At 45.5% G+C, this 14,899-nt stretch overlaps 1 protein-coding gene across 2 annotated transcripts in view; it reads right to left on the reverse strand.

Moving 5' to 3' along the window:
- HGL1 (heteroglycan glucosidase 1) overlaps positions 1-14,899 on the reverse strand; it is a 103,817-nt gene that overhangs the window by 76,403 nt on the left and 12,515 nt on the right. The gene's annotated exons all lie outside the window — the stretch shown is intronic.

Genomic DNA, 14,899 nt, shown 5'->3' on the forward strand with positions numbered 1-14,899 from the left:
AGTCACAAGATAATCAAAAACTGCTAACATCATCCCACAGCAACATCTGTGCCTAGTGGAACACATGAAAACTGCTTTTAAGAATACATAATTAACAGCTAGATCTGGTGATGGTTCCCCATGTGACTACCCAAAGGATTCATCAAGGAATCAAGATTTATCTTGATGAAAATACAAGAAGAAGAAGAAGAAGAAGAAGCCTTCTCCTAACTAAATGGAGTCAGCTACATGGATCATTGCCTTCCAATCAGCTCTATTTGAAGCCAGACTAGATACTAGGCCTAAGCTATGGATATCCTTTCTCACCACTTCTTCTAAGGTTATCTTAGGTCTGCCCTTAGTTGTTCTAATTCATTCGATCTGTATTAAACAACATCCTGATGAAAATACAAGGACATAATTAAAGATATGTATGCTGATGTGGTGATTAGCGTTGGATCAGCAGGGGACCAACGTAGTGCAATCCTAATCTCAATTGGGCTATAGAAAGGCAGCCTTAAGCCCTTAATTGTTAGCGCTAATCATGGAAGACTTAACAAGATGAGACCCCATGGATTATAATCATTACAAATGATATTGCTTTGGTAGATAAGACAAAAGCAAAGTTTAATGCCAAAGTGAAATACAGAGGATAACCTTGCAACAAAAAGGTCTGAAGATAAGCAGAACAAAGACCCAGTAACTTTAGCTGCTCAGGGATTGCTAATGAAGTATTGTTGAGAGTTGTGCAGGCTTAGCGTGGATGGTCCAAGGCTGCTGTCTTGGTGTGCAAGCCTTCGACAGCTCGCTTGGTGTGTTCATGAGCTACATTGTTTCCTTTCTTGGAGAAGATTCCTTGGTGTACAAGGTTTGGCAGAGTTGGGTTGCATAGTTTCTATTTTCTAGTTTCTTTCTAATTTCATATACTTTCATTTTTTGGTTCTTTCTATTTTGGGTAGATTCATGAGTTGTATATTTTGTCCATGAGTTGTATTTTTTGTTTCCTTTTTAGAGGGCAAGTATTCTTATCTCTCAAGTTTTATCATGATCCTTGGAATCTATAAATAGAGACAGCTTGCAATTCTAGGAGTTCTATCTAGAATCACAGGCTATTGCTGCTGGTTCTTCTCCTATCTTCTTATTCTTCTTCTCTCCTGTTCTCTTCATCGATTTAGCTACTCTTTAGGTTCTCAAAAGCTTGATTTCTAACATGGTATCAAAGCTCTTTTAATCTAAACAGTGCTGTCTCCATTGCTCTCTTCTGAAGTTCCCTTTTGGTTCTCTATTCCTTGGTGTGCAGCCACATACTGTTGCACTTATCTTGAATCAGATGTTGAATTAAGCTGATCCTTCCTACTTTTTTACCTTTTGAAGACCCCAGAACTTGATTGAATTTTTTATCCTTTTGCCTCTGCATTCTGCAGTTTTATTTTCTGCATTCTGCAGTTTTATTTTCTGCATAAATACCTTTTCGATTTTGCACTCTGCAGAAATTGTTTGTGTTACCTATTTTCAGGTTCTGGGCTGTGCTTCTTCGTGCCTTTACTCAGACCTATAGTTCAGAGTGGGTGATCTCTACTTCTTTTTCTCATGTCCTCAATTACTAGTGATTCAACCATGAGTACTGCTGAACCCAAGGGACCTCAAGGAGATCAGGTGAACATTCAATTTACCTCCATCAAACTCAAAGGCGGTTCTAATTATTTGCTTTGGTCCCAAGCTATTCGTGTTTATATCCTCGAAAAAGGTAAGCTTAAATTCGTTGAGGCTGAACCTCCTGCCAAGATTGACAAATCCTACTCTTGTTGGGCCCAAGATGATCCAATCATCAAATTTTGGATTTGGAATAGCATAGAACCTAACATAGCAGCCAATGCTATGTTCCAAAAGACTGCCAAGGGAATATGGGATCAAAAGACTTACTTTGAGGCTAAAAATATGACTCGTATTTATACTATTTATGATAAGTTATTTCAATTTCAGAAGGCTAACAAATCTCTACAAGATTATTACAATGCCTTCAAGGGCATGATGGAGGAGTTGAATATTTTTCAGCCCCTCACTACAAATATAGAGAAGCTTGAGGTGCAACAGAATGAGTTTTTCGTATCTAAGTTTCTTGCAGGATTGAACCCTAAACTGAAATCTATCAAAGGACATCTCATAGTTGGTGAGTATGTCCCCAACCTTAGTAAAGCATATTCTAGACTTCAACAGATTGGATTGCCTAAAAGTAGTTCTCCTGGAAATACTTCTAAAGAAGAGAGTTCTGCCTTTACAACTTCCCGCGGAAGGGGCCATAGTGGTGGCTCAAGGGAGTTGGTAGGTCTTCTAGTGGTCGTGGTTTCCAGCAATTTGATAAGGCATCTCGCCTATGTACTCTTTGTGGGTCTTGCTGATCAGCTAGCTGACTTGCTCACAAATAGTTTTCAGTCTATCTGTTGCAAGTTGGGCATGGGAGACTTGTATGCTCCAGCTTGAAGGAGAATGTTGAGAGTTGCGCAGGCTTAGTGCGCATGGTCCAAGGCTGCTGCCTTGGTGTGCAAGCCTTGGACAGCTCACTTGGCGTGTTCATGAGTTACATTGCTTCCTTTCTTCAAGAAGATTCCTTGGTGCACAAGGTTTGATAGAGTTGGATTGCATAGTTTCAATTTTCTAGTTTCTTTATGACTTCATATGCTTTCATTTTTTGTTTCTTTCTATTTTGAACAGATTCATGAGTTGTAAATTATGTCCGTGAGTTTTATCTTTGTTTCCTTTTTAGAGGACAAGTATTCTTGTCTCTCAAGTTGTATCATGATCCTTGGAATCTATAAATAGCGACAGCCAGCAATTCTAGAAGTTCTATCTAGAATTGCAGGCTCTTGCTGCTGGTTCTTCTCCTATCTTCTTCTTCTTCTCCTCTCCTGTTCTCTTCGATTCAACCACTGTTTAGGTTCTCAAGAGCTTGATTTCTGCCAAGTATGACTAACACTAAGAGGGAAATCCCATGAAGTGACCATTTTTATATCTAAAATCAATCACAAACAAGGAGAGTGACATAGATGAGAATGTCGACCAAAGGATTAAAGTAGGGCAACCGAAGTGGAGAGACACAAATGGAATATTGTGCAATCAGCAATACAACATATCCCCTTAAAGATCAAAGGAAAACTTTACAAGACATTACATCAGCTGTGTTGTAGAAAGTGGAATACTAAGGCTGTGAAGAAGTGCCATTAAAATAAGCTTGGTGTTTTAGAGATGAGGATGTTGAGATGGATGTGTGGGAAAACTAGGAAGAACAAAATAAGAAATAATTGTGCTAGAGCCAAGTTGGTTGTAGCTCTGATACATAATAAGGTTAAAAAGTTGTTTCATGTGGTACGGCCATGTCCAATGGAGGCCTTCAGGTGCTTTATTTCAGTGTTTCAAGCGACATGAATCTAACTGAGGGAACCAAAAGACCTAAGATAACCATAGGAGACAAGATGAGAAAGACAGCTTAGCTTACGCCTTAATTCCTAATATGACCTCAAATAGAGCTGCTTGGAGATCAAAGATGCATGCAATTCTAGACTCGATGCTCTGATGCTGTTTTCATTTGACACTACAATTCGAAAGACAGAGTTGCATGTTGGGCAGTAGCTAAAAAGGTCAATATCCTAGAGTTTGTGTTGATGCTGTGCCCCCACCCACCCCCCCTCACGCTTCTCTTCCTCTTTCTTCTATTAGCTGTTTCCAATTGTATCAATGGCCATTTTAATTTGTGTCAAAGTTTTACGCCCCCTCCCTTCCTTTTGATTGCATGCCCCCTTTTACTTTTTCTCACTACTTTACTATCTCTCTAGGATTCATCTAGTCAACCCTATTAAGTTGGGATAAGGCCATGGTTTTTATTTTAGTAGTGTGTGACAAAACCAAGGTGATCAAACAAACTGTTTCTAATTGTTACTTTCTGAAGGAAGGGCTTCATAAAATCTTCCCAGTAAATATAACTACTTTGCGTACTCTATAGCATGTAAGTATATAAATATCAAATAATATTTGCACTGGCTGTGCTGATTTCTCTCTCATATTGATATTAGATTTTTTTTTTTTTTTTTTTTTTGATGAATGAATAATATATTAAAAGCAACAGGAAGAACTAGAATAACAGAGAGGGAAAGAAAGAAGAAGAAAAACAAAGGGGAGGAGTAAGGAGCTCAAGAGGGGGGGATGATAGAGCAGTTGAGGCCCCAAAAACTAACAATTAACCTATTTCTGGGGGAGTCAACAACAGGGGGATGGGGAAGGGAGAGCAATCTAGAAGAAACATCAAATAAGATGGCTTTCCAAATCAAATCTAACGAGCGAGATTTGGGAGTCCATCTTCTAAGGTTGCGCTCCCACCAAATGTGATGGATGGCGGCACTAAACACTAGCTTGCCAAAGGCGATCGCAAATGGAATGTCCAGCGAAGTTCCTAGAGATCCAAGACCAATCACGAACAAACCCGTGTGAGCGTCTCGAGCGGGGCCAAATGGATGCAAGGGCTCTATCCCATAGGGGACGGGAGAAGGGACAAGAGAAGAAAAGGTGGTCAATGTCCTCAGAACCACTCCAACAAAGGGTACAACTAGGGTTGGCTTGGATATGGCAGCTGATGAGGAAGGATTGGGTAGGGAGAGCAAGGTTAAGAGCTCTCCAAAGGGTAAGAGAGTGACGTGGAATGTGGCCTTTGAACCAAACCAAGTGGGACCAGGTGACCTGGGGGTGGGGACAACGGATAAGATTCCAAGCAGAGGAGGTGGTGAAAGAGTTGGATGGTGAGGGGGACCATATGGTGGTATCTCGGGGAAGGTTGAGGATAGGGGGAGGGAGTTCCAAATATGGATGAGACTAGGGTGGGGGAGAGGGGACCAGATCCCATGGGAGATGAAGGTGTCCAGGGTGGCAGTCTTAGGAATGCAGGTCCCGTAAACAGCGCGGGGGCCAAGAAGAGTGAAGAGAATGCCCAATGGATGCCACGGGTCAAGCCAAAAAAGGGTGGAGGAGCCGACCGAGACTTGGATAAATATGGCAGAGAGTGCACGGGGACGAAGGAGAAGTAACTTCCTCCAGATCCAAGAAGGATTTGAGGGGCAAGAAGCAGTCCAAAAGGAGTCCTGTTTAAGAATATAGGAATAGACCCAAGAGACCCAAATGGAGTCATGCTTGGTGACAATCTTCCAAATGAGCTTGAGGAGACGGGCCAAGTTAACATCGAGGATGCGACGGAAGCCTAGGCCACCCTCAGATTTGGGACGACAGATCGCCGCCCAAGAGATAGGGTGAACGAATCTAGAAGCTTCTCGGCCTTTCCAGAGAAATGCAAAAAAGAGAGACTCCATGGACTGGATAATGGATGTGGGGAAGGAAAGAACACTACTCCAATAAAGATAAGAAGATTGTAGGACAGATTGAATGAGCACCATTCTCCCAACAAAGGATAAGAGCTTTCCTTTCCAGAGTTGAAGCTTTTTCCTAATATGGTCAAGCATAAGGGCGCAATGGTGGCGGGTGAGCCTACCGGGGGTGAGGGGGAGACCAAGATAGGTCACAGGGAAGGAGCCTGGACTAAAACCTGAAAGCAGCAGAAGAGATTCTCTGGTAGGATCTGAGACACCTGAGAGGAAGAGAGTGGATTTGCTGAGGTTGACACGAAGCCCAGAGAGAGATTCAAAGGAGGAAAGGGAGGAAAGAATGGTGGAGATGGATTGATGGTCAGCTTTGGAGAAGATCATGAGATCGTCCACAAAAGCAAGGTGGGTGAGGTTGGTGGATCTGCACTTGGGGATGGGGGAGATGAGGAGCTGATCCGTGTTAGATTAGAGGATGCGGAGAGAGGACCTCGAGAGCCAGGGTGAACAGGTAGGGGGAAAGAGAGACAACCTTAGCGGACTCCAACCCTAAAGGGGAAGTAACCAGCAGGGGAGCCATTTGTGATGATGGAGAAGGATGGGGTGGAGATACACATTTCAATCCAATGGATAAAGGTCGAAGGGAAACCCATAGCGATGAGGACCTCACTGATGAAATCCCAACGAATAGAATCGAAGGCTTTGTGAAGATCCACTTTCAAAAGAGCAGCTGGAGAATGGGAAGATCTATCAAAACCTCAAACAATTTCCGCGCAGAGGAGAATATTGTCCGAGATGCTCCGGCCAGAAATGAATGCAGATTAGTTTGGGCTAACAAGAGAGGGGATAACCTTTTTTATTCGATTGGCAAGGATTTTGGAAATGACTTTGTAGATGACATTGCAGAGGGAGATGGGGCGGAAATCAAAGAGAGAGGAGGCTCCAGGCTTCTTGGGAATGAGACAGAGGAAAGTTTGGTTAATGGAAGAAATTTGAGAAGGGGTGAGAAAGAAGCTCCGGATGGCGTGGACAAGGTCTTCCACAATGAAATCCCAGGAAGAGTGGAAAAATCCCATACTGAAACCATCGGGGCCAGGAGCTTTATTTGTTTTCTGAGAGTGGATAGCAAAGAGGATCTCCTCACGGGATGGGATAGAGCGAAGAGAATCCAAGTCAGTGGGAGAGACGAACTTGTTAAGGAGAGAGGGAAGGAGGGAAGGTGGAGAGGAAGGCTGGAAAAGAAAGAGACAACTTCATTTCTGATACTAGGGAGGTCAGTGATCCAGGAACCGCTCCTAGAAAGGAGGCCAGGAATGGAGTTATAGTTCAAATGACCTTTGAGGGAGCGGTGGAAATAGGCAGTGTTTGCATCCCCCAGTTCTAGCCATTTGATTCTCGATTTTTGCCGAACAAAACTTTCCTCCTGGGAGGATAAGGAAAAAAGCGCAAAGGAGAGCGCTCTCTCTTCCTCAGCAAGAGAGGCGTTCGAGGAATCCCCATGGAGAAGGAGCTGGATTCGAGAGAGGTCAGAGCGGCAAGAGGAGACTTGGGAGGAGATATTACCAAAAGTGGAAGAGTTCCAGGAACGGAGAGCAAGTTTAGTGTTTCTGAGCTTGCGGGCCAAGGAAATCAAGGGGAGAGAGTTGCAGTGGGTTGGCAAATTCCATGCCTCCGTGACCGTTGGGAGAAAAGAAGGGCTGAAGGCCCACACGTCAAAGAATTTGAAAGGCTTGGGGCCGGAGGAGGGGAGGTCGAGAATATGGAGGGTGCAGGGGGAGTGGTCAGAGAGACTGGGGGGGGAGAAATGGGCATGGGAAGTAGGGAGGGAGGTGAGCCAGGGTTCATTAACAAGGAAACGATCTAGCTTAGAGGAGATACGTGCTTCCCCAATCCTCCGGTTATGCCAAGTGAGGAAGTGGCTAGACCATCTGAGATCGGAGAGACCAATATCCTCTAGGCAAGAATTAAAATCATCCACGGCCGCCGGGTCTGGAAGGTTTCCACCAACCCTCTCATATGAGAAGCGGACGATATTAAAGTCACCCCCAATTCCCCAAGGGAGACCTACAATTGAAGGAGCAAGAGAGCGGAGATCCTCCTAAAGAGGAGAGCGGTCAGATGGCCGGTTAAAACCATAGATAATGGTGAGGAGGAGGGGGAAGGACGAAGAGAGAGAGAGATAAGATGGAGGTGCATGAATTGAGATGACGAAGAGAGAAGGGAGATTTGAAATTTTCTTGGGTCCCAAAGGATCCAAATGCGACCATTGGGGGCCAGATTAGCATTAGAGAGGAAAGACCATGAAGGGGCAATGACCTTGGCAATACGAAGGGCATTTTCATTTTGAACATGGGTCTCAATGAGGGCACAAAATAAGGCTTTGGATTCACGAATAAAAGATTTGACGTCAGCTTGTTTAGAAAGGGCGCTTAAACCCCTTACATTCCATATAAGGATATTGGACATGGGCAAATCTCTTGTTGGGGAGAGAAGTACCCTCAAAATGGCTTGAGGGCAAAAGGGCAGCAAGAATAGAGGGGTGCTGGGGCATAATTGACCAGGCGGGGGGAGTCTCACACAAAGAGGAATGCAGGAGGGAGGGAGTTTCAAAGACGTTAGGATTTATTGAGGAATCGGAAATGGGAGAAAATGGATAAAGCGGGTAAAGAGAAAGTTCGGTTGGAGAGAGGTCACGGTTGGTGGCAGTAGAATTTGAGGTTGGAGGAGTTTGGTTCAGGGGACACTGGATGGCAGGGGACGATTCTTTATGGGTTGGGTCAAAAGCTTTAAATGGGGTGGCTTTTTTGTTGGGTTTAGTGAGTTGTTGCTGGTTTGGGCCACGGTTTAAGTGTTTCAAAGGATTAGAGGGGGAAGATGGGCTTGAGAGCAATGGCCCATGAAGAGTTGGGTTTAGTGGGGTAATGGAGAGAGAGGGTGATAAGATTAAAGGGGATTCAAAAGAATTGGTGGTACCCACACCATCATTAATGCAAAAGAGACTATTAGGGGGTTGGTTGGTGGAGAGAGAGGCAGCCGAACTCAATGGGAATTCAAAAAGCTCGGTGGGGCCTATCCTACCATTATTGCAAAAAAAGGTTTTAGTGGATTGGAAAGTGGAGGGAGAAGGAGACAAAATTAGTGGGGATTCAATAGGCTCGGTAGGGCCCAACCCACCATTATTGCAAAAAGGGGTTGGAAGGGATTTAGAAGTGGGGGACAAAACTAGGACCATGTGCTTAGGAGCAGCAGAACTCGGTTCTTTGATAGTGGCTAGAAGCGGTAATGGAGGGTAAGGTTTTTCAGTTGCCGGAGGGGGAACACCAGTGCCATCGTGGTTGGTAGGAGAAGCTTTCGGCAGGACCTTGTTAGAAAGAGCTACATCATTCACCTGTGGGAGCCTGCAAAGCAGAACCAGCCGGAGATCGAATTTTCTTCCTTTCTTTTTTTCTTCTAGTTTCTCCGGTAAGACTTTGTCGGAGCTGCGGAGGGAGATATGTCAGCAGGGAGGACAGTTGCCGAGACTTTTTCCAGCACATCAATCAGTGGGATTTGAACCGGATTAGGGAAATTTTCTACCATTTTCCAATCAGGCGGCAGAGAAGAGCAAATTTCACTTGAAAGCCGAGGTTTGACAGAGTTCGGCAAAGGCAAAATTCCATCCAAAATGTTGACCTTAGAAAAACCAGATTTGCAGGAGGATACTTCATGACCGAAGGAGGCACATGTGTCGCATCTTTCAGGGATCCAGTCATAAGCTATAATCTGATTATAATGCAGCCCAAAATCGTCTTCAATGATGATATGAGGGGGGAGGGGTTTGGCTGCAGAGACTTCAACGCAAATTCTAGCATACGAGAGACGCTCCAAATTTGAGGTTTTCAAATCAGAACGGAGGGGCCGTCCGATGGCAGAGCCGATTCTACTGAGACACTCTTGATTCAAGAAATCCAGAGGGACCCAGGTAGGTTAATCCAAAAGGGAATAGAGTTGAAGTCGACCCTGGAAAGAGGCTTCGAGGGCTCCCAGGATTTGATGAAGATGGGAGAATTACCAACGAACCACGGAGATCCTTCAATCGCTTTAGCTTTGCAAGAGGGAGAGACAAACTTGAAGAGGAAGGTATTGGCATCGATCAGGTGGGTTTCCAAAGAGCCTTGAGTGCACCATTGCTTGGATAGCGATGATTTAACAATACCAAGGGGAGGGCAAGGGCCTAAAAATTGACCGAGTACAGCAAGTTCCCAGAGTTTGATGCTATCAGCAGTGGCTTCAGAAGGGTAGTGAACCAGCGGAGCTGAGTTGGGGGAGGGAGCAGGGGGATGAATGAGAGGTTGAAGCTGTGAGATGATGGCGATGGGTTTGAAGAGTGGGAGGGGTTAAACAGGGAGTTCCAGGCTTTCCGGGGGGGAGCGAGGGAGCTAGGGACATCAGGTTCATTAGGTTCAGGATGGAACGAGGAGAGGGTGATCGCAGGTGGGGGGTTGCAGGTGGAGGCATTAAGGGAAGAAGGCATGGATGTAGGCAGGACAACGGGACACAGGACGTCAGGGGGGGAAACGACCTTGATGTTGAATGTTGCACAAGGCGAGCCACCAATCCGTGGGAGGGAGACCCACACCACCAAAGATAAGCGTAAGAGTAAGGACAAGTCTGTTGAAGTTGGTGCTACCATGGAGCCACATCTAATACAGATGGAGTTGGCGATGATCGAGGCGAGGCAACGTCTCTATGTTGAGGAGCAAAGGACCGACGAGCTCGATGGCCAAATGGACGAGCTCAAGGAGTTCCTATTAGGCATCCTCAGCACCATGGAGCACAAGCAACAACAACAGCTTGATGCTCTTCAAGCTCAAGTGGTAGAAAGGATCGTTGAAGTGGAGACTCGTGTGCATGAGTTTAGTGAAGAGGTAGCGACGTGCAAGAGAGCCACAACGAGTGGGAATGCATGGCGTGAAGCACCAAGGGTGAAGGTGCCAAAGCCCAAAGCATTCGAAGGAACAAGAGACGCTCGAGAGGTTGACAACTTCCTATGGCACATGGAGCAGTATTTTGAAGCTACGTTGATAGAGGACGAGTTTACCAAAATCCGGACTGTGCAGCACTACCTCACCGAGATTGCAGCTCTATGGTGGCGATGAAGGCATAATGACATACAAAGAGGTACGTGCACCATAGACACATGGGAAGACTTCAAGAAGGAATTGAAAAAGCAATTCTTTCCAAAGAATGCCATTTTCTTTGCCCGAAAGAGCATCAAGAGGCTAAAGCACATGGGGTCCATTCGGGACTACGTGAAAGAGTTCTCAACGCTCATATTGGAGGTCCCAAGCATGACCAAAGAAGAACTTCTCTTCGACTTTATGGATGGGCTCCAAGGTTGGGCTGCGCAAGAACTACAACGTCGAGGCATGCAAGATCTTGCAACAGCCACAGCAGCGGCGGAGTCCTTGACATAGTTCGAACAGGACAAGCTCAAGGCCAAGAAGGGCTATCATGGCAAAAGTGAGGAAGACAAGACATCGAAGTCCGACCACACTAAGGAGAACACAAGTAAGGCCTCTTCAAGTAAGGAAGGTGGCAAACACGAAGAGAAAAAGAAATTCAAACCCAAAGACAAGTGTTTCCTTTGTGATGGTCCACATTGGGCTAAGGATTGCCCAAAACGGAAGGCCCTAAGTGCACTCCTTGAAGACACGGGCGAAGAGGAGGTGCAGGTGGGATCCTTACAACAACTTGGTGCTATCAAGGCCAAGGAAGACAAAGCCCCTACATCAACAAAAGGGTTGATGTACGTGGAGGTGCTTATCAATGGCAAAATGGCAAGGGCCATGGTTGATACGGGGGCGACGCACAACTTTGTCTCAACGGAAGAGGCAAAGCATTTGGGGCTCAAGATGAGCAAAGAAAAAGGGAGCCTTAAGGCTGTCAACTCGAAGGCAAGCCCTATTGAGGGAGTTGCCAAGGGACTCGAGATGACACTTGGGGCTTGGAAAGGCACTGTGGACTTGTCGGCCGTGGCAATGGACGACTTCGACTTGGTGTATGGCATGGAATTCTTGACACGAGTCAAGGTTGTACCCATGCCATACTTAAACAAGGTGTGCATTATGGATGAAGGAGCACCTTGTATGGTCCCAACGGTACAATACAAGGAGGGGCCGAAACATCTTTCGGCCATGCGACTAGAGAAGGGAGCCGAAGACGGGCAAGTCACACATTTGGCAGTACACTGGAAGACAAAGAGGATGTCCCCAAGGCAGCCAGACCGAAGGAGGTCAAGCGAACTTTAAAGGAGTTCAAAGACGTGATGCCCCCGGAATTGCCCAAAAGTCTACAACCAAGGCGAGGAAGGTTTGTCGTGGCTAAGTCATGCTTAGACAAAGCCACAAAGGTAATGAAGGAGTGGGACGGCAAGGATAGACGACGTGCAAGCTTCGAAAGAGGGGACGTAGTCATGGTAAGGCTATTACCCCAACAATTCAAGCCTTTACGAAAGGTGCGTAAAGGACCGATCCGTCGGCATGAAGGTTCGTTCAAGATCCATCCTATCTTCCATGCAAGTATGTTGAAGTCTTACCAAGGAGAGGCGGAGGATCCTAGTTGTGGAACATCTACAAGGGCGCCAACGAAATCCTATGACAAGGAGGCAGAAAATACAAGGGCGGATCAAACACCGCACAAACACGGAGTGCCTCCGAGTTGGGAGTATTTGGTGAAGTGGAAGGGATTGCCCGAGAGTGAAGCAAGTTGGAAACTAGGAAAAGCTTTGTGGCAGTGCCAAGACCATATAAGGAGGTTCCACGATGAGGACGTCGATGGATTGGGTGGGGGAGAATGACACGGCCAGTTGGGGATAGAGGAGAACGATACAAGGAAAAATGTACGCGGAACCATATGCGTGAATAGTGCAGTGTGAATAGTACCGTATGAATAATGCTGCTGTGGGCCCACGTGAATAAAATACAGAATTACTGACACAGACATATACTTGGTTCGGCAAAAACCTGCCTACATCCACGAGACAACTGGGAGTTTCTTTAGATGAAAATGATAACAATACAAGAAATATACTTTGTTGGATTTACACCAAACCCAACCCTGTATCCAAAACCGGATACCCCTTGTACACCCTCTCTCAACACTCTCACACCCCTAAAGAACAATAATCCCACAATCCCTCCAAGCACCTCTCACACTTTCACACCCTCACTTCCCTCACTTGCACACACTCCTTTCTTTTTCTTTTTTCCTTGCTCCTCTCTTGCTCACGCACATTCTCTTTATAGGATGAGATTTAGACAAGAAAGAGGCAATCAAGGAGAAAAACAAGGAGCACTTGTCTCCCACATGAGGAATTTAAGGAGGAAGTGGAGCACTTGTCTCCAAGTGGGAAAAGAGGTGTGTCCTTTTGTGAGGGACCAACTTCCCACCTTCATCTCCTAAGTGGAGATGGAGGTGTGTCCTCTTGTGAGGAGGACCCACAACAAACTCCACCTTCGACTCATAAGAGGGGACGACACATGGCTTGAATTCTGCAAACCACCTTGAAGGAAACTATGTCACCACCACACCTTACCGCATGGCCCACATCCCCTCCAGGGAATGCTTTTCATTACCACCATCACTAAACCAGCATGGCGCACACCCCCCACCTGGGGTGTCCCATACAGCTCATCACCGCTATACGTCGTGACGTGGCTCCATCTCTCCTTCTGTCACAGCCGGCTCCGAGAGATCACTGCCACTCACCAGATCCAAAGCGAAAGTCACTCGCTTCTTTCCAGATTTGCCTTTGTTTTGCGCCTAAACAACCTGCAAAATCTATCTCCTTATACCCCTTGCCCAAGTGTCAACTGGAGCTCCACCAGTTTCCACACTCCCTGTAAGTCTGTACAACTTACCAATCATCTTTCCTTGCATCACAACCATTGACCCCCTTGAAACCTTGAGAACTCCACCTTCAGATGACCATATGAAGCCTTTAGAATCAAGAGTACTCAATGAAATCAGATTCTTCTTTAGATCCGGCACATGTCTAACCCCAGTCAAAGTTCGCACAATCCCATCAAACATGCGAATCCGCACAGTCCCAACTCCGACAACCCTGCTTTCCACATTATTTGCCATCTTGACTGTACCACCTTCACATGCATGATATGTTGCAAACTGAATCCTGACTGAACAATGTGAAAAGAACACCAAGAGTCTAAAATCCAATTTGAAGTATTCAAACCTGATGATGAAGTGAGAAGGACAACATCTCCTCCATCATCGCTCAATAAGACAGCAATAGATGATCCATCACTCTCCCCGTCCTTCCTTTTCCTATCCTCCTTCCGCCTAGGACAATCTTTCTTCATATGACCTTCCTCTTTGCAATAGTAACAAGTTATTTTGCGACCACCAAACTTTGAGTGGCCCCTTGACTTGCTAGACCCCTCCATTCTCTCATGTGATCTTCCTCTATTATGACCACCCCTTACAACCAAGGCACTACTTTCATCTGACTCTCTATTACTGTTATTTTTTCACCGTGTTTCATTCATTAGTAATGCAATAATAACATCGTCAAGTTTCAAAGTATCCTTACCAAAAAGTAATGTGGTCACAATGTGATCAAATGACTGAGGCAATGATGCCAACAAAAGTAACGCCTTGTCTTCCTCCTTGATCTCCTCATCAAGAGCCGACAACTCCGTTAAAATTCTGTTGAACTCATCCAAGTGATTGTCAAAGTTTGCTCCCTCTGACAGCCAAAGGCCATATAACTGTTTCTTTAAAAACAACCGATTTGTCAACGACTTGGACTTGTACCTGCTCTCCAGCTTTGCCCAGACTTCCTCTGGATCCACCACCCCGATGACTTCACGAAGAACATTATCCGCAAGATACAACTGGATCGCACTATTTGCTAGATCCCTCATCTCTTGCCACTCGTCTTCCTTCATCGCCTCCATCTTTTTTGATTTTTTCCTGAGAGCCTTAACAGTCCCTTCCCACGTAAGGATGTTCTTCACCCGTTGTTGCCACAAGGTGAAATCATTATGACCATTAAAAAATTCTATGGAGAAATTAGAATTTTTTACCGCCATCTGCTTTGTTGATGAACTCACAAAATCAGTACCAACGGAGCGAAATCTCCTCGATCCGTCACGTCCTTCTGAGTCCGGAACGCCCCAAAAACCTTCGATCAATCCGTCGAAGTCTTCTCCGTTCTCCTGGTACTTACCTATCCTCTCCTTTCTGAATCTTCGCACACCTCCGGCGACGATCCACCGAACCTTGCTCTGATACCACTTGTTGGGAAAAAACACTACACACCGATAGACGGTTTGCTCTTTTCCCACCTGTGTAAAAGATCGATAGAAAAAACACGATACAAAAAGTATGGGTGAATAGTGTTGTGTGAATAGAGCCTTATGAACAGTACCGATGTGGGACCCACGTGAATAGTAACAAAATACAGAATCATAGACACAGCAATATACGTGGTTTGGCTTTGCCTACATCAACGGGAGTAATGGGACCCTTCACTATGAGAAAGTAGCAATACAGCTCTT

Source organism: Hakea prostrata, chromosome 11, assembly GCF_041222555.1.
Source record: "Hakea prostrata isolate BN-2017 chromosome 11, UWA_Hpros_2, whole genome shotgun sequence".
In the NCBI taxonomy this organism is placed as follows: Eukaryota; Viridiplantae; Streptophyta; class Magnoliopsida; order Proteales; family Proteaceae; genus Hakea; species Hakea prostrata.